Below are 20,163 nucleotides of genomic sequence, written 5' to 3' on the forward strand. Positions count from 1 at the left end.
TTAACAATTCTCCATTTTATATTTCCGTGTTGTAATTCAGTATATGTTATTCTGTGCTACCCTTAATCTATTAGAAAGGGACATAAGAGTTACAGACAACAACAAGATGATTTTTTAATGTCAACATTTCTTGTCTTTTTTAAACATGGATTTTTCAGTCAAAGTCCAGTTTTGTTTGTGAATCATTAAGGAAACTTCATTAGAAATTTTCCTGTGCATTCTGAGGGGTGTCTTAATTTTAAGGCCTTGATATTAAATTGCTTTGAATGGTACCCCAACAATTACCTTAAGGGGATACAGATGTTATAAGTGAGACTGATGCATATAGTAATTCACAAGCATTCAATAAAGTCTAAACACATTTTTATAATTCCAGTGCCAATACCAACTCACAGGTAATCCAGTCTGATTCCAGCTGTGTATTTGTCAGTGCTCAGCTGAGACATGGGGATCTTGGCATGAGCTGGCAGGTCGTCACTCTCAAACTCAGGCCCTGTATTTCTAATTATACCTTGAAAAGTTACGGATGAAAATATTAAAATTTCAATGAACCCTTTCACAAAAAGTTAAAATCTCTGTCTCTGGATATGAAAAAATAATAAGCGGAAGAAGAGGAAGACCAGATTAAAATCACTTTGTCACCCTGCTTTACAGAAGGGAAGAATGGGCTAGCATGGGTCAGGAGAGCTGTTTCTGTACAAGCCTTCTAATCTTAAAGGGACACTTCCCACTGGCCTGTACACACAGCCAGTCGATTCTAGTTGTATATGTACAGCAAAACTACATTCCCTCTCCCACCTGTCCACATATTTAACAATTAACAAGGCTTATTGTTACGATATAGATATTCAGGCCTGTCTGTAAAGGCCTATACTCTAATTTAGGTGTATTCTTATCACTTAGCTAGATATAGAGGTATAAAAGAAAGAATCAAAATCACTGTCTGCCGGTGTAAGGGCCTTCTCTTACTGTGACAGTCTAAGGCCCTGTTTTTAGGCTAAGGCCTTTGGCTGAGCAGCAGAGGCAGCCATAAGCTGGGAAGCAACTCACATTCCAAACTAGTTACATTGAAAGATGGCAATCTGGGGCTGTTAGAAAGGTGATCTGATCTATCACCTCCAGAGAAAGGGAAGTGCCTACAAAATGTAAAAGGAAACTTAGTTTGAGAGCATCCTGTCTGGTAAGAACTCACTTATCAATAGCTGGGATGTGAAATCCTCATTTCTTTGTTGTTCTACCACTGTAGTCCCCATTTCCCTATTGTTTGTCTGTATAATCTCTGTCTGGTTCTGTGATTGTTTCTGTCTGCTGTATAATTAATTTTGCTGGGTGTAAACTAATTAAGGTGGTGGGATATAATTGGTTAAATAATCACGTTACAATATGTTAGGATTGGTTAGTTAAATTTCAGTAAAATGATTGGTTAAAGTATAGCTAAGCGGAACTCAAGTTTTACTATATAGTCTGCAGTCAATCAGGAAGTAAGGGTGGCGGGGAATGGGAGTGGGGAAATTGAAATCATGTTTTGCTAAGGGGGGAACAGGAACAGGGACACAAGTAAGGCTCTGTGGTGTCAGAGCTGGGAAGGGGGACACTAAGGAAGGAAACTGGAATCATGCGTGCTGGAAGTTCACCCCAATAAACGTTGAATTGTTTGCACCTTTGGACTTCTGGTATTGTTGCTCTCTGTTCATGCGAGAAGGACCAGGGAAGTCAGCGTGTGAAGGAATAAGCCCCTAACACTTATGTTCTCAAACTCTAGAGTCGCTGTTACACAGTATGGAACGTAACAGCCTTGCATTAGAGGCATGAATATTTAACGTGCAATGTTTTGCAATATTTAAAATCAATAAGAGCAAAGCAGCTGAAGAGCAGCTCTCAAGGTCTGACTAAAGCTGGAGAGCCAAAAAAATAAATAAAAAACAATTAATTAATTAATTGCAGAACTCTTTATAAATCAGTTAGAAGCAACGCAGTTGGATTATTCTGAGGATTTGTTTGTAAACAGCATATGAACATTTGGCTCTGTAGAAAATACTTTGCTAATTGCTTCCCCTTCTCCTTCCCAAGAGTACAGAATGCTTTTATGTTTCAGAACATAACAGTTCCCATTGAAATTAAGCCCCACTCAGCTAGGTACAGTGGGGGCATGAATTGGCTAGGGGACAGGAAGTTCACGATATTTTAAAATTTGTATTTATTAAATTCACAGATAGCCTTCCATTATAAGTTTCCTTGGGGCAGGAAATCAGTCTTATCCTGGGCTTGATTCTGCTCCATTAAACTCAAAGGAATTTCACTATTGACTTCAGTGGGGGCAAGATCAAATCCTCTACCTGTACTCAGAGCTCTGCAAACTTTTTCAAATAAAAAACTTTTTGGGGGCAAAAAAATGTAGATTCAGGTCAACCAAAACATTTCACCCATTATCAAATTTGCCAAATTGTTTCAGTCAAAAAAACAAAAAATCCCCCCAAAATCCTTTTTTTTTTTTTTTGGCATTTTGGGAACAAAATGTTTTGATTTGAACTTATTTCTTGTTTTCAATTTTACTTTAATTTTACCAAAAAAAATTAAAACCCCTCAAATTAAATGAAATGTTTCATTTTGGGTCAAACAAAACAAGTTTTTTCACCTTTCACTGAAAAATTCAAAAAGTAAACCAGACACGATGTTTTTAGTTTGGCCACCGAACTGACAAATCAGTTATTTGCACAGCTCTAGGTGTAATGCATTGTGTCCGTTGACATCAAGGGACAGGGCACTGCTTTGAAAGTCAGGACACCTGGGTTCTACTCCTGGCTCTAGCACATGTTTACTCAGCAGGCCAATCATCTCACCTTCCTGTAACATAGGGATAATGATACTTGTCTTCTTTGTAAGGTGTTGTGATCCATTGAGGAAAGGTGCTGTATAAAAGCTTGGTGATTATATAACTGCCACTAATAAAGGAAAGATATTAATAAGGAACCCTGTATCCAGGGTCCTTTTACCACAGCAAGATGATAACCATTCAGAATGCTCTTCTCAATGCCTTTAGGTCTTTTAAAGAGGGAGCTTTTAAGGGCATCCAAGAATAGTACATTCACTGGAGCCAGACAATAGGGCTTCAAGAAAACCCATGTGGTGAGTCTTCCTTTTAAATGAAACTCTAAAAAAACTAAGTCATGGAATTAACATGCCCCTTGCTGCTATCACATTGTTCACTTTGCTGGTGTGTTATACCCCTTTCCACTGTGATGTGTCTGGCCTGTATATTAGATTGGAAGCTCTCTGGAGCAGAGACGTCTGCTACACTGTTTGTACAGTGCTGTCATGGGGTGTACAAGCCGCACACTGGGCAAAAAGGGGCTAAGGGATTATCTGGGGCCCAGCCAGCCCTGCCCTGCCACAGTTGCAGCAAATGAGAAGAGAGGGAAACATCTCATTTAGGTGGCAGAGCTGGAATAGAGCAGCCCACAGTTCCAGCAGTGCAGAGCAGAGGGAAGCCTAAAGGCTCTGACAGAGCTGCCTAAAGGGGCCCTCTCTAAGGGAAGGGCGGACCCACTTCAGAAACAATCAGAGAGGGATGCATCCCTCTTTCCCCCACCTGTGGAACCTGGACATTGGTAACCCCTTCTTACTGATTTTGTTTGGAGTTCCCCAACAGAGGAAAGCCTGGGACTAATCTGACCCGGGATGGGGGAGGGAAGAGACAAGAGGAAGTGGTTCAGGGAGGACAACTTTAAGCAGCCTTGGTTGCCAGAACACAGGTAGCCCAAAGGGCCCTGGGTTAGAGCCCAGTAGAGTGGGAGGGCCCAGGCTCCACTCCCCACAGTCCCCTTGGCAGGCAGGGGTTGCAGCCGTGACCACTAGGCCATGCTCTCCACCCAGACCCCAAGTGAGGACTATTACAAGTGCCTAGCACAATGCGGTCCTGTTCTCTGTTGGTCCCTAGGCACTACCATAAGAAACATTAATAAATAAAATAAAGTATAAGTGAAAAATAAGTATTTAACTATGCCATTAATGCTCAGCACTCAAAGATTTTCCTACTGTTGTCCTTCTCCCAGATAAAACAATCAAATTTATAATTCAAAAAGGTTTTAAAAAAAACCTTCTCTATCTTCTAAAATGAGATGTAAGTTTTCTCTAATTATTCCTTCCTCTGTCTATGCTCTCCCTGAAAAGTCATGAAAGAGAGATCACAAATGTGCTTTATTCCTGTTTAAAGGTTTTAATGATGTTTTCTCCCTGCCTGGTGTCAGAATCCATATTCAAAACAGCAGCACTTCTGTCAGCTTCTCTGAGGCTAACGCTATTCTCTAAGGTTCTCTCAAACCTGCAATGAATGGAGTACAAAAACTGCCCAGTAAGAATTGACAAATAGCCTCCAGTGAGTCATCATATGGTACTTGTGCAATTAAAGTACTAAACTGACCACTAGTATTAGTCATCCACTGGTACTCTGATCAAAACATTGCTTTTGGGAAGCATCACTGTTTTGTCCCCTTTCCATTATTTCCAAATTTCCATCGGACCCAGACATTGCTTATTCACCACAGCTGGTGAAAAGGCACATTGTGCCTTGGTCAAATCTCCAAGTTCGCAGTTGCAAAATGGTCTATGCAAATGCACCCTCTTGCACAGAACTTCATTGCAGTTCTTTGCTGGTACAGAAAAAGCACAACGCAGCTTGCAAAATTAGGTTCTAAAGGTCTATAAGGATATTTGGGACCAGCAACTGTGGCAGAATTTTCTCAGACTTTAGAAGTCCTCACTAGAGCATCAGCCCAGCTAGGTTATGGTGAGAAATGCCTACTGTTAGTGAGGGATGATGGTTCAGAACAAGGTTTGAGTGTTCAGTTTGATTTAAATAAGCATCCAAGAGTGCAGTCACTTGTGACCCCTTTTCACTGTCATTTTCCCTAGACAGTTTTAGTCTTAAAATGGGCCTGGAAACTGCATATGATCAGGCTTTCTTGTGAGATTCCTAGCATTTCCTGGCATAGACCAAGCCTGAAATACTGCAAAGACTCCAGCTTTGCCCAGAATTTTGTCACTTTAATTTGTCTGTTTTTCTTCAAGTGTTTTAGGTGGGTCTTATTTTCTCTAAAGAAATTATTCCAATTTTGTCCCTCATTCATTCTCCATGAGTCCAGTAAATTTCTGTAGGTAGAGATCGCATTTCCATAATAGAATGCCCTGTAAGGTAAATATAGGGCAACAAGGGCCCAATCCTCCTGCTGACTGTAACAGGAAGTCTTTAGGGCCTGCTCTATGTCTCTATATAATATGGTGAAAACAAGAGGGATTCTCAACAGCACCACAAATGCTCGCACATTCATAATATCTGGCAGAAGCCCATTCAGTAGAGATGGACCTGAACCAAACCCTGACTTGGAAGCCCCACTGATTTGAAGTCTGAATATGGATCCAAAGTATCTTTAAAATGAGCTGAACCAAAACCCCAAATCTAACCCTCCTAGGACTCTGGGTGTCCATACTCTGGATCTAAATTTTCTCTTTATCAAGCAGTCGCATATTCATCCTCAAATGATGACCCACCACAAAACAAAGCTGGTTAAATCAAAAATAGAGTACATATGGAACAGAAAATGTAACGAGGTAGGGTGAGAGTCGGGGGGAATATTTAGAATGATAGATGCCTAGAGTCAAACACGCGGGTAAAGAAACAATTTCTGTCAAACAATTTTAGAGTTGAGGTTTTTAAAGTATACATTGCCATAATATTGTCCATAATAGAAACAGTGAAAAATAAACTCCTAAATTAGTTTCCAGGATAACAAACTAATGGTGCCTTCCATAGTGGGGTAAAATATTTGCAGAGCACTACAAATTCAGAATATACATCATGTAAATACTTTGTAAGGAATCTGTATTTTTCCTCAGTAGTGTAATACCGGGCAAACCAGCTGAAGGCTAGAAAATGACATTTGGAAGAAATTATTGCTTTTTCATTTCTTTACAGTCTGACATGAAAGATCTGAATCTTCTTTGGCATCTGACACAAACATGAATAAAGCGTATACCAACCATAACAGAAGAAAATGAGAAATTCTCAGCTGATTCAGAGGCAACTGTTTGGTGCCTAGTTTTGTTTGGTTCTTGAGCTTGTCAGTTTACTCCTTCAGGTAGTTGCAGGTTGTGTCCTGGAGAAATTCTGTGACCCAATTGACTTTTTAATCACATATCAGAGATATTCTAAGTATTCAGGCAGAGCTAAGACCCTGCAGTGAAAGAAGAAAGACACGGGATGATGATATTGAGGCAGCATTCTTATATGAGGAACTGTAGCTGCAAGCACAGAGACATGACTGTTGTCAGCAACGATCGAACCCCGGCCTCCATCAACTTGAGCCAAGGAGGTTCAGGTAACAAGGGACTAGAAGGGCCAGAAAGATGCTACAGTCTTGTCCACATTAGGGCTCTGACGGCAGCTGAACTAGCAGGAGAATTTTGCAGACTTGGGGAGAGTAGGATTGAAAAATTAAACTAATAATGCTAAGAAAATGTCCACATTCGGTTGCCATCTCTCCTGTGTCAAAACTGAGCCCCTGCCATGAGCTCTGGAGCTTCTCAGACCTAAACGGCACAAGTTAGTTGGAATCCATTAGAGACCATGCAATAGTCTTATTAGTTCATTTTAAACTTTACATCCTTCTCCATTTTAGGTGCACTTAATAGGGCATTTCATCTGGTTTAAATGGGTTCCATTCATTCAAAGGAAGGTCAAACTCAGGCTGGAAAATATATTCTGATCTAACAGCCTCTGTTTGGAACATCACCTTATATTCAAACGTTATAATGCAAAAGGGGGTACAAGAAGCTCATTCTGCAATTACTGCCCCAAGTCATGGTAAGCTTGATATTGCCAAGACAGGGCAGAATGATGGCAGGGATGCTGACCTGAAAAATATTCATCTGGGGACATGAGAGATTGCACCATTTCACACACAGGGAAATTATCCAGGGAAATATTTACAACTAAGCACCTTAGATAATAAAACTTGCCCTACACGCATTGTTTGCATTTGCTTCAGACTGCTACAATGCCACTTCTAAGCCACATGACCTGAATTTTTTTTAAATATATTTCCAACATGTAATAGGGATGAAGTACAGTATCACGGCATTTACCTTACTGTGTCAAACTATGCACTTAGGGGCATATCCCCTGGCAGATGACCCAAAATAAATGGACTGGGTGCAGAAGAGGTCTTCAGGTGGCACAAGGGATCTCTGACAAGATGCAGTGACACCAGGGCACTCTGTGGCTGCTACTGCCCTGGTAACCTCACCTAATCTAAGGTATTTGCATAGCCCCATTACCAGACTATCTGAGCACCTCACAATCTTTAATGTATTTATCCTCATACCACCTCTGGGAGGTAGGGAAGTGCTATTTTACAGGTGGGGAATTGAAGCACAGAGAGGCTCAGTGACCCAGCCAATGTCACAAATGAGGTCTAGAAAACCAGGGATTAAACCCAGGTCCCAAACACTGCACCATCCTACTTCTCCGGGCAGTTTGCTTGGTGGATCCACATGATCGTGGATTTAGCAGCCCCACATCTTCTTGAGGCCACTCTCCAAACCCCTTCACACTAGGGTGCAGGGAGTCCCTATAGAACAGTGGTTCTCAACTCCCCACCCCCGCCCCACAGACCACTTGAAAATTGCTGAGGGTCTCAGCGGACCACTTAATGATCTTTCCAAATGTTGTTTGTACTGTTAGCTAACTATTGTAAAGCGCTTTGGATAAAAGCACTATATAAAAAAAACTTAAAGGTTTTTCATTCTACAGATAAAGCACACTACTCATATTTTAATATCAATAGTCTTACCTTTCTAATGTGATGGATGCGCCCTCTCTCCCCTGCCACAGCAGCCCCTGAGCTGGGGCTGGGAAGGAGGGGGGTCTCTCCCCTGCAACAGAGCTGGCCTGGGAAGTGGGGGAGGGTCTCCCCTCAGCAGCTGCACCCTGGAGCTGGGGAAAGTCGCCTCTTTCTCTAGCTGCCGCAGCCCTGCATGTCCCAAATTCCACCCACCCCCTCTTCTCACCCCACTGCCCCATCCTATCTACCCCCTCTTCCCCACAAGGCCATTCAAGGCCTCTTCCCCACAAGGCCATTCACCTCACCTTACGTGTGCGTCTTCTCCAGGGTCCAGGCACCTAATTAGTGGAGCCACGCCTACACGGCTCCACTAATTAGGGAGGTGGTCCTTCATTCTCTCGCGTGCAGCCTCCCAGGTGCGCACCTTAGAGGGAACTATTCACAGACCACCTGAATGGCGCTCATGGACCACTGGTGCTTCACAGACCACAGTTTGAGAACCACTGCTATAGGGCTATCCAGAGTACTGAGCAGGGCATCTTGGCTGCTCCACCACTCCTGTCACACAGCAGCGCTGTGCGGGTTCCAGTGCATTCTATCCCTGTCACAGCTCTAAAAAGGGGCTTGGAATCAGCTTTCAACTCTTCCCAACCTGACTGGGCAGCATTAGCTCGTGTCAGGTTCCAGCATGTCACATCTCATCAGCTGGGGTGAAGCATGAGGTGCTACAGTGAAAGCCACCATAACATTAAGGGGGAAGAAAACCATGTCATGTTGGAAAGGCTTTAAAAAGTTTTGATTCCAAAACCCATTTGGTTAATCATCCCTTTAAGAGGCTTTCACTGTAATCCAAGGCTTAACATCTCCTAGGCAGCAGCACTGATGGTTTAAAACAACATTCTGGAGGTGTGAGCAAAAAAATAAAAAGGGGTTAAGTTAAAACTGCTACTGAGCAGGGTTGGTACTCACGGAGAAGCTCTTGTGAAATGATAATATATACAGAAGGGTTGTCCTATTTGGATGGCAATATAGAAGAGCATGATCCACCGATCCATCATTTCAAGTAAACAGGCAGCAACAGGTTTGTCCAGGGCCAGAGTAATGTGCATGGATGGGAAATAGCAGTTACACATCAGTACAGTCTGTGTTCCTGCTTCCTTCCACTTTGACAAATGAACATGAGAGAAACAGAGCTTATTGCATGATGCAATTTCTTACCTAACAGGTAGGTATCATGGAGCAATGAAGAGAAGGTTTGTCTGGGTGTATTCTTTTGATTTAAGGCATCCCCTACAACTTTATACATGTGGAAAGCCCATGACTAACAATAACCCTTATTGTAACATTAACCTGGATCTGAATGCCTGATTTATAGGTTGTAGCAAAAAAGCCAATCTTCTAGTTCTATATGAAGAAAATTCTGGGGGGTTGGGGGGAGCTGTTTTTGGGGAAGCCAGCATTATTTGAGGTATTGAAAATTCAGCTAGGAGAAACTAGCCCATTAACATGTTCCAGGCTGCTCTCAAATATGTTGAATGAGAGCTGTTAAAATGAGGTTAATGGACACCATCACGAAGAGGGCAGTCAAAGAGAGCGTGGTCTAACAATCATGAATATTAGCAAGCATGACCGCTGAAACAGATATGCAAAAAGCAAATGTGTTCCAATTGTTCATGAATGGACTCCCCACAAAGCAAGCCATCACTTAATATTTATCTTCCAGACCAGACCTATTTATTATTTGTATTGCAGAAGCAATCAACTGGGATGCATTAGTAACTTGGGGCATCTCCATTTGGGTATAATGTGGTCACCCCAGACACATGCCAGTAAAACATTTATAATGCATCATTGGGGCATTTCTTGCTACATAGCTATAATACACAAAAACCTACATTAAAAGAGCATTACGGTTGCACAGTGAAGCACTCAAAAGTAAGAAAATACCAGAATTAAGGTTGCCTTTGCAACCTAGGAGATGTTAAGCATTGGATTACAGCAAAAACCTCTCAAGGGGATGATTAACCAAATAGGTTTTGGAATCAAAACTTTTTAAAGCCTTTCCATTGGCTTCAATTGCAGCTGTCTGATCAGCACTTCCGCAAAACAGATCCCAAGGGTTGAAATTGGGCATGCAGAAAAGGAACACACAACTGGTGAGCACCTGTAAAGTTTGGTTTAAGTGACTTGCCCAGGATCACACAGGAACCCTGTGACAGAGGCAGGACTAGAATTTGATTTCTAGTGTAGCATTCAACTGCCTTAACTAGAAGACAGTCCTCATGCCTCCTGCAACCCCCTGCCTCACTCACTCCACACATTCAGTAAGTGAGACGGGGTCCTACAGTCAAACTCTCTCACTCCACAACCCTGCTCCAGCCACAGAGCACATCCATCTTGTGGACTGATTAAGGCAGGGTTCTCGTGGAAAAAATATGCAGTCATGTAATTAAAAGTTGCGTCAAACTATATGCTTGACTTTTCTACCTTAATAATGTTCTTTTGTTATAGTGTGTGCACATGTGCAGTCATCAGCAGGGTTGGAACCTTTAGATCCACTGCACAGACCGCTTTCATGTGAGCTAAGGGAGTAACTGCTAGAGGATGACAACCTACTACTGCTGTGTGGGCCAAACACTAGAGGGAGATGAGACACACTTTGCCAGAGGGTTTTACTGGTGTTTACCAATTGCAGAGGAATGGCAAGAGTCTTGGGTTCCATTCCTTGCTCTTTAGGGGACTGGTTTCTAGTGGTCACTGATCCCTCTTCTGCCCCATCCCCCTCAAACCTGTTCCTGTCCTAGTCATGTCTCTTCCCTACTCCTGGCTCCTCGTCCTAGTTCCATTCTCCCTGCCTATCTGGCCCCAGTCTTCACTCCTCAGGTTTCTGGTCCCAGTCCCATTCTCCCCTCTGGGCTTCCCATCTAAGTCCCAGTCTCTGCCCACAACTCCCAATTTCTCCCCCACACACTCCCAATCTCTTTGCTAAAAGGCCCAGTTCCCTTGTCCCAACTCCTCATCCCCTGTCTCCTTGCCCAAGTCCCAGTTTCTTTAATCCCAGTCACATCAGACTCCTTGTCCCAATCTACTCCTTTGACTTCCCACAGTCAAACTCTTGTCCCCCCTGAAATGCCTTCGCAATCCATTATTTCAATGGAGAGACCTGTCAATATACGCAGTGCGCTTTAATCATCCAAGTCTCACCACCTCGTATGGAAACATCACCTTGGAAATTAGCCTAAGCTTTTCAGTTCTGCAGCAGCACCTTCAATCAGCTGAGGAAATGGAAACTTAACTTCTCTCTCTCTCCCCCAAAGGAGCCCCTGCCTTAATAGATTATTGTACTATAAATGACAGCTAGTGTTTGGAGAAACTAGAAACAGCTTCCTGTGTAACAAAGGGGGCTTCCTAAGTACGGCATGAGCAATTCTGAGATGACTATGGTTAGGGCCCTATCAAATTCACGGTCCATTTTGGTCAATTACATGGTCATAGGATTTTTTTTAATTGTAAATTTCATTATTTCGGCTATATAAATCTGAAATTTCAGTGTGTTGTAATTGTCGGGATCCTGATCCAAAAAGGAGTTTGGGGGGTGGGGGGGGTCACAAGGTTATTGTCGGGTGGGGGGGGGGGGAACGGGTTGCAGTACTGCTACCCTTACTTCTGTGCTGCTGCCTTCAGAGTTGGACAGCTGGAGAGCGGTGGCTGCTGGCCAGGAGCCCAGCTCTGAAGGCAGCGCCACTGCCAGCAGAAGTAAGGCTGGCATGGTATGGTATTGCTGCTTGCAGATCTGGGCCCTCAGTCAGCAGTCGCCACTCTCTGCTTTGACAACACACAGTCAACCTGTGGAACTCCTTGCCAGAGGATGTTGCGAAGGCCAAGACTATAACAGGGTTCAAAAAAGAACTAGATACGTTCATGGAGGATAGGTCCATCAATGGCTATTCGCACATTGAGCGGATGTTTTCAGAGAACTATCCACAATGATTCCAAGATCTTTCTTGAGTGATAACAGCCAATTTAGACCCCATCATTTTATATGTATAGTTAGGATTAGGTTTTTCCAATGTGCATTACTTTGCATTTATCAACATTGAATTTCATCTGCCATTTTGTTGCCCAGTCACCCAGTTTTGAGAGATCCTTTTGTAGCTCTTCGCAGTCTGCCTGGGACTTAACCATCTGCAGATTTTGCCACCTCACTGTTTACCCCTTTTTTGATCATTTATGACTATATTGAAAAGGACTGGGTCCAGTACAGACCCTTACAGGACACCACTATTTACCTCTCTCCATTCGGAGAACAGCTGCTTTTGTTCCAGGACTGAATACTTCCTCAGATGTGTTCAGCTTCCAGAAAGAAGTGAATCACTGCTGACTGTCAGTATTTCTCCAGGATCTATCTCCTATAAATTCAGATAAACAGAAATAGCATGAAGATCTGCATTAGTGCCATCTGGTAATGGGCCTGACCCAATGCCCATTGAAGTCAATGGGAGTCTTTCCATTGACTTCAGTGGCTATGAGAATAGGCCCATAATCCTCTCAGGGCCTGATTCAGATCTAACCCTAACTTTACACTCACTAAAGTCCATAGACTACACCGGAGTTATCCTCAAATATACATCAGTGTAAGAGAATCAGGCCTCAGTGATTTTTAGCAGCCTGAAGTTATACTAATCAGGGATAATGGGTGTGGTCATTAAACAGCTAGTTGTGACAATCTCAAATTATAAAATATTAAACCTAGATTTTATTGAGTCTAAGAGCAGAGTTTCTGCTGTACTTCTTCCAAATTCTAAAACTTAACTGAATTTGCCAGTCCCCTTCTGAGCTTAATTATGACATATAAATTAGAACAGTGGTGGTCTTAACGCTATTGTATATATAATCCTCAAATGGAATAATAACCTGCAAGTGGTACTGATGTATTTTTGCTGGCAAAAGCAAAGCAATACTCACTAAAGTGATTCTGAAACGCCCCCATGTAATAGCTTCTGCTGATAGTTGCAAATATTCACTACTGAATCTCTACTCAGACACTGTGTCATGAGTCTGATTTTCAGGGGGATTGAGCACACAAGTCCAAAGAAAGTCAATGGCAGTGCCGTACATCTGAAAATCAAGCTCAGATTTGTTACATCAGCCACCCACTAAACAGATCAGTCTGAAAACTTTAAATATGTTGGTTGTGCTAATTAACTGATCATGAGGAGGCTGCCAGAGTGAAGGGAACAAGGAAATACTAAGGAAAAGCAGCATGCTCTAGCAAGTCTTCTCTCAGTTACCAGCAACAACCGGAATTGTTTAGTCTCTTTGCCCAAAAAGGCGCCACTTTTATCAAACAAAGCATATAGCAAATCAGTTAAATTTCCCTGTGCCTCAGCATCACCTCTGTAAAACTGAGAATTAATACTTCCTGTGTCTATCTTGTCCAATTAGTTAATAAAATCTCTGGGGAAGGGACTATCCCTGACACACATGTACAGCGCCTAGCACAACTGTGCTCTGATTTTATCTGGGACCTCGATCCACTGCCATAATACACATAAGTAATAGACACACTCAAGAAAAAATTGTTTAACAGTCTGAGCATCTAGGTATCTCTAAACAGAATAGCATTACCTTGCCTTTGCTGACAGCTGTCTCAGCCAGCAGTATTCAGAAGTGCTTTCCCTTCCTTATCCTGATCTATTAGTTTACCCTCATTCACTAATAAGAATGAAACCTCTGAGCCAGCTGAAACATTTGCTTTTTTCCTTTACAACACCCTACAGATCCGATTGTTGAATTTTTTTGCTTACTGTATTACTTAATAGTTTAAGGCAACTAATTGCTTTTGACTCATTTGAACAAACAATTGGATTGTTCCCCACAGCTGTGGATCAATGCCACAGCATTGTGACATTGATAAATACATTAAAAGCCTATTAAATGCATGGGCTTGTTGCAAATGAATGTATTCTTTTAAACAGATGTGTTTACTCAATGATATTAGGACAAATGTTCCTCTTTCTTACATCATTGCAACTACGTTAAACTTAGCAGGGCTGCACTGGTGAAACTGAGAGCAAGTAAACATATCATTGCCCTGTATATAGAGGCTTTTCATCAAGGGGTGGCTTTCCCTGCAATCTACATGGAAGAGGATAAAGGGTCCACTCCTAAATCCCCGACATTGCTTTCTCCTAGCTGTGGAGACAGAACCCCACTGACAGTATTTTATTGAGATGGGGGCAAAGGACTCTCCATACAGCAGAACGGACACTACTTCTAACCTCTGCCCCCAGGTTGCAAGATGAAGCACTGTCTGCTGGGATTTTGAGACAATCTCCCTTTACATCACATTTGGGTGTCTAAACAGATATGCTATAGCTCAGCTAAAAGTTATGAATTCCTGGCTTGATGCAGGAATCACTGGGTGAAGTTCTCTGGCCTGTGATGTGCAAGGGGTCTGATGCGATGACTGTAACAATCCCTTCTGGCCTTGCAATCTAGCGTCTATGCAGGCTGCACCACCAATTAAAGATGAAAGTTCTGCCAATACACACAATGACAGTTAGAGCCTAAATTCTGCTCTCAGCTACACTATGAAATCAAGCAGAATTTGGCCCTAAGAAGGTAGCCTCGAAGGTCCTGGGGAGTCACCAGTACAGCTCTGCTCTGGCCCAAGTCTAGATGGTCCCTTCTTTAATTTCTCTACTAACCAGCACCACCATCCCTTCTTACTAATATCTGTTGGGTGTGTTTAGGTTAAAATATATACAACGTAAAACCTTAATCAGTACTGGTGGATGAGTTCTCTACACAACAGATGCAGATGATTTGCTTTGGTGAGCAGCACAGATCCTTTAACTAACTACAGGTGGCCTGCCATAGCGTCTAACAGAGAGCTTTTCCAGATTAAATTATGTCAAACTTCAGAGCTTCATCTTTTCCTTGACCCATCTCAAGGCAGAAGTATTTGGGTTTATTTCATGGTTGAGAACAGTTTGCTGCTGTAATAAATGAAAGCTTCAAACTGACTGGATCACCAAAGACATTATCTGCATCATCTCTGAACTTACCTTGACCTCCTTCCACTCACCTTTGACAGTACTGCGTGAAATGGGATTTAAACCTCCAGGCAGTCAGCACTTTGCTTGCACAACACAGCAATACAGAAAGGGCTGAGCAGCTACTCCAACTCATTAATGGTGATGGGTTCTGTATTCCCCTCTGCCTGGGGCATACAGGCTGTGTATGGCCCCTACAAAGTTTGCCTTTGGCAAAGTATTTCCATTTAGCTTTGAACTAGATATTGAAGTATGGATATCTCATCTACATCAGTTGTAGGAAGAGGGCTGGAGTTTCCAAAGCTTCCTATCTGGGGTACTTAATTTGATAATTATGCACATACAGGGCCTAATTCTGAGGTCAATGTATGTCTATTTTGTCTTTAATGGGTTTTGGATCAGAAACAGTATGTATGCTTATGCTGTTTTCCATAGGCTTTTTCAAAGGTTATTTTAGATGCCTCCCACTTTGAAGTTCTGTTCAGATCACAGACAGGGCCGGTAGCGCTGCCTGTTAAGGTTACCTGATACTTCCCATTCTAAGCCCCTTTTTAGTTGTTTATAACGTTGGCAAACGAACCATTTGGGTTGAAATTTTTCATGCCAGGTGTCTGTCAGGTTGAAAGTTTCTGGAAAATTTCAGCCAAAATGGTTCATTCATTTCCAAGAATGATCTTAGGGGGTGGAAATATATTGTTTTCCCAGATTAAAAAACTCTGGTGACCTTTTCTTTGAAAGCCTCCGGTGCCCCCCACCCTGACTTTGGAGTAACAACTTGGAATTTGGCAGGAGGTGGCCTGTGTGCCTTTCACTATTCCTGTAAAAATCAACCAAAATTTGGCCAAGTTAAGATATTTGAAAAATCACAGTTCACACAAGCTCAGGAGTTAATTCTTAGATTTTAGCAGCTAAACTCCCCAAAGATTCTGTCCATGCTGAGCATTCTCCAGCAAGGGGCTCATCAGGACTTTGCCTGCAATTGCAGCTCCAGGCTGCTGCAATCTACACTGGGTCTGGGCCCAGGTACCTGAACTGAGAGCAGGGAGCCTGTCTCTCCTGTAAAAAGAAAAGGAGTACTTTTGGCACCTTAGAGACTAACACATTTATTTGAGCATAAGCTTTTGTGAGCTATAGCTCACTTCATCAGATGCATGCAATGGAAAATACAGTGGAGAGATTTTATATACACAGAGAACATGAAACAATGGGTGTTACCATACACACTGTAACGAGAGTGATCAGGTAAGGTGAGCTATTACCAGAGGAGAGAAGAACACAAAAACAAAAAACCACCTTTTGTAGTGATAATCAAAGTGGGCCATTTCCAGCAGTTGACAAGAATGTGTGAGGAACAGTGGGGAGGGGAGAAATAAAATGGGGAAATAGTTTTACTTTGTGTAATGACACATCCACTCCCAGTCTTTATTCAAGCCTAAGTTAATGGTGTCCAGTTTGCAAATTAATTCCAATTCAGCAGTCTCTTGTTGGAGTCTGTTTTTGAAGTTTTTTTCTTGAAGAATTGCCACTTTTAGGTCTGTAATCGAGTGACCACAGAGATTGAAATGGTCTCCAACTGGTTTTTGAATATTATAATTCTTGACATCTGATTTGTGTTCATTTATTCTTTTACATAGAGACTGTCCAGTTTGGCCAATGTACATGGCAGAGGGGCACTGCTGGCATATATCACATTGGTAGATGTGCAGGTGAACGAGCCTCTGATAGTGTGGCTGATGTGATTAGGCCCTGTGATGGTGTCCCCTGAATAGATATGTGGACAGAGTTTGCAATGGGCTTTGTTGTAAGGGTAGGTTCCTGGGTTAGTGGTTCTGTTGTGTGGTTGCTGGTGAGTATTTGCTTCAGGTTGGTGGGCTGTCTGTAAGCAAGGACTGGCCTGTCTTCCAAGATCTGTGAGAGTGAGGGATTGTCCTTCAGGAGTGGTTGTAGATCCTTGATGATGCATTGGAGAGGTTTTAGTTGGGGGCTGAAGGTGATGGCTAGTAGCGTTCTGTTATTTTCTTTGTTGGGCCTGTCCTGTAGTAGATGACTTCTGGGTACTCTTCTGGCTCTGTCAATCTGTTTCTTCACTTCAGCAGGTGGGTATTGTAGTTGTAAGAACGCTTGATAGAGATATTGTAGGTGTTTGTCTCTGTCTGAGGGGTTGGAGCAAATGTGGTTGTATCGTAGAGCTTGGCTGTAGACAATGGAGCGTGTGGTGTGGTCTGGATGAAAGCTGGAGGCATGTAGGTAAGTAAAGCGGTCAGTAGGTTTCCGGGAGAGGGTGGTGTTTATGTGACCATCGCTTATTAGCACTGTAGTGCCCAGGAAGTGGATCTCGTGTGTGGATTGGTCCAGGCTGAGGTCGATAGTGGGATGGAAATTGTTTAAATCCCTCAAGGGCTTCTTTTCCATGGGTCCAAATGATGAAGATGTTATCAGTGTAGCGCAAGTAGAGTAGGGGCATTAGGGGACAAGAGCTGAGGAAGTGTTGTTCTAAGTCAGCCATAAAAATGTTGGCATACTGTGGGGCCATGCGGGTACCCATAGCAGTGCCGCTGATTTGAAGGTATACATTGTCCCCAAATGTGAAATAGTTATGGGTGAGGACAAAAGTCAAAGTTCAGCCACTCGGTTTGCCGTGACATTAATCGGGGATACTGTTCCTGATTGCTTGTAGTCCATCTTTGTGTGGAATGTTGGTGTAGAGGGCTTCTACATCCATAGTGGCGAGGATGGTGTTTTCAGGAAGATCACTGATGGATTGCAGTTTCCCTCAGGAAGTCAGTGGTGTCTCAAAGGTAGTTAGGAGTGCTGGTAGCGTAGGGCCAGAAGAGGGAGTCTACATAGCCAGACAATCCTGCTGTCAGGGTGCCAATGCCTGAGATGGGGTGTCCAGGAGTTCCAGGTTTATGGATCTTGGGTAGCAAATAGATTACCCCTGGTCGGAGTTCTAGGGGTGTGTCTGTGCAGATTTGTTCTTGTGCTTTTTCAGGGAGTTTCTAAAGCAGATGGTGTAGTTTCTTTTGGTAATCCTCAGTGGGATCAGAGGGTAATGGCTTGTAGAATCTGGTGTTAGAGAGCTGCCGAGCAGCCTCTTGTTCATATTCCAACCTATTCATGATGACGACAGCACTTCCTTTGTCAGCCTTTTTGATTATGATGTCAGAGTTGTTTCTGAGTAGCAGCCATGTTAGTCTGTATCCGCAAAAAGAAAAGGAGTACTTGTGGCACCTTAGAGACTAACAAATTTGAGCATAACCTTTCATGAGGTACAGCTCTGAGGCTGTGGACAGCATTGTGTTCTGCACGGCTAAGGTTATGGGGAAAGCGATGCTGCTTTTCCACAATTTCAGCCCGTGCATGTTGGCAGAAGCACTCTGTGTAGAAGTCCAGTCTGTTGTTTCGGCCTTCAGGAGGAGTCCACCTAGAATCCTTCTTTTTGTAGTGTTGGTAGGAAGGTCTCTGTGGGTTAGTATGTTGTTCAGAGGTGTATTGGAAATATTCCTTGAGTCGGAGATGTCGAAAATAGGATTCTAGGTCACCACAGAACTGTATCATGTTCATGGGGGTGGAGGGGCAGAAGGAGAGGCCCCGAGATAGCCCAGCAGAAGAATATATCCTAAGATATAGCTGGATAGATTAACAATATTGCTGGGTAGGTTAAGGGAACCACTCTGTGGCCCCTTGTGACATGTAGTAGTTTATAGTTTAGTGTCCTTTTTCCTTTGTGGAGAAGCAAAGTGTGTGTTGTAAATGGCTTGTCTCGTTTTTGTAAAGTCCAGTCACGAGGAAGTTTGATTTTTCATGAGAGTATCCAGTTTTGAGAGCTCATTCTTAATCTTTTCCTGTTTGCTGTATAGGATGTTGATCAGGTGGTTCTGCAGGTTTCTTTGAGTGTGTGGGGCACAATCTGTCAGTATAGTCTATGTGGTATGTAGATTGTAGTGGATTTTTTACCCTCAGTCCTTTTGGTATGATGTCCATCTGTTTGCATTTGGAAAGGAAGATGATGTCTGTCTGCTATCTGTACGAGTTTTTTCATTAAGTTGATAGATTTCCACTCCATACGGCTGAATTCAGTGCCTTTCATAATGGCAGATTTCAGAGTAGCAGTCGTGTTAGTCTGTATCCACAAAAAGAAAAGGAGTAACACGGCTGCTACTTTGAAACCTGTCTCTCCTGTGTGCTCAGTGACACCCCTGCTGGTCCCAGGCAGTGTGGAAATCAAACCTGATTTGAATGCAGGGGGAACCAGAGCCAGACCTGCAAGAGGGACCAGGGGAGCAGTTTGCAGGGAATGGGACTCACTGGGCAAAGAGGCAGGGACTGAGCATCAGCAAGGTGGAAGGGAAAGGTGTGAAGGGGCAGGGGAGGCAGATCTGAGAAGAAGTCAAGAGTGCGGGAGAGAACGGGCACTGGGTGGGAAGGGAAAAATGGGACAAGCAGCCAGTGGAGGGGTAGTCTGTGATGGAGAGTCCAGAGGACTGGGATTGGGTAGGTGAAGAGAATAAAACTGGGAGAAGGAAGCGGGGGGGGGGGGGGCAGACAGGTACAGGCAACTTTATGTCTGGCATTTGCTAACTTCCGAGTGCTCAACTTTGCCACCTGTATGTTCTTTTACAAGAGCTGTATATGTAATATCTAGATAGGTTCTCCGTTACCTACCCTTTGTCTCCTCTGTTTAGATTACTAACATGTCAGGGCCAAGCCCATCTTTTACAAAGTGTTTATATAGCACCTGGCACAATGGGGTTCCACTCTCACTTGGGGCCCCTAGATACTACCATAATACATAATTTGGCACTTAGATTCTTCTTCCATTACACCATTTTTATCATGGGCAAATCTCATCAGATTCATTGGAATTACTCCCCATTTACATCACTGTCCATAAGGAAACCAGGCCCTACACTTAGAAGTTTTGTGTTCCAAAGGCTAGTGTAGACGTAACTAAGATTTTCAAAAGCATCTGTGACTGTTGTCTGCTCTGTGAGCATAAGCCCCCCCTCTCCCCCCCCGTTGTTCTTCATTCTAAGGGAACATATGGCTATTGGTCTTGACTGTACTCTAGGAAGAGCCAGCTGTGAAGGCCTGCTGGTGAAACACTGCAAAGAAAAAGGGACGTGGCAACAGAAAACTATGCTGGGGTTTTATTTGCTGCTTGAAAAAGTGACAGTTCCCCTGAAAGACTTAGGAATTCTTCCACATCGTTAATCCCATTATTTTAATGGCTGAGCTGGGGACTCCATTTCCTTGCTGCAAAAAGC

The sequence above is a fragment of the Eretmochelys imbricata genome, chromosome 6, assembly GCF_965152235.1.
Source record: "Eretmochelys imbricata isolate rEreImb1 chromosome 6, rEreImb1.hap1, whole genome shotgun sequence".
NCBI classification, from domain to species: domain Eukaryota; kingdom Metazoa; phylum Chordata; order Testudines; family Cheloniidae; genus Eretmochelys; species Eretmochelys imbricata.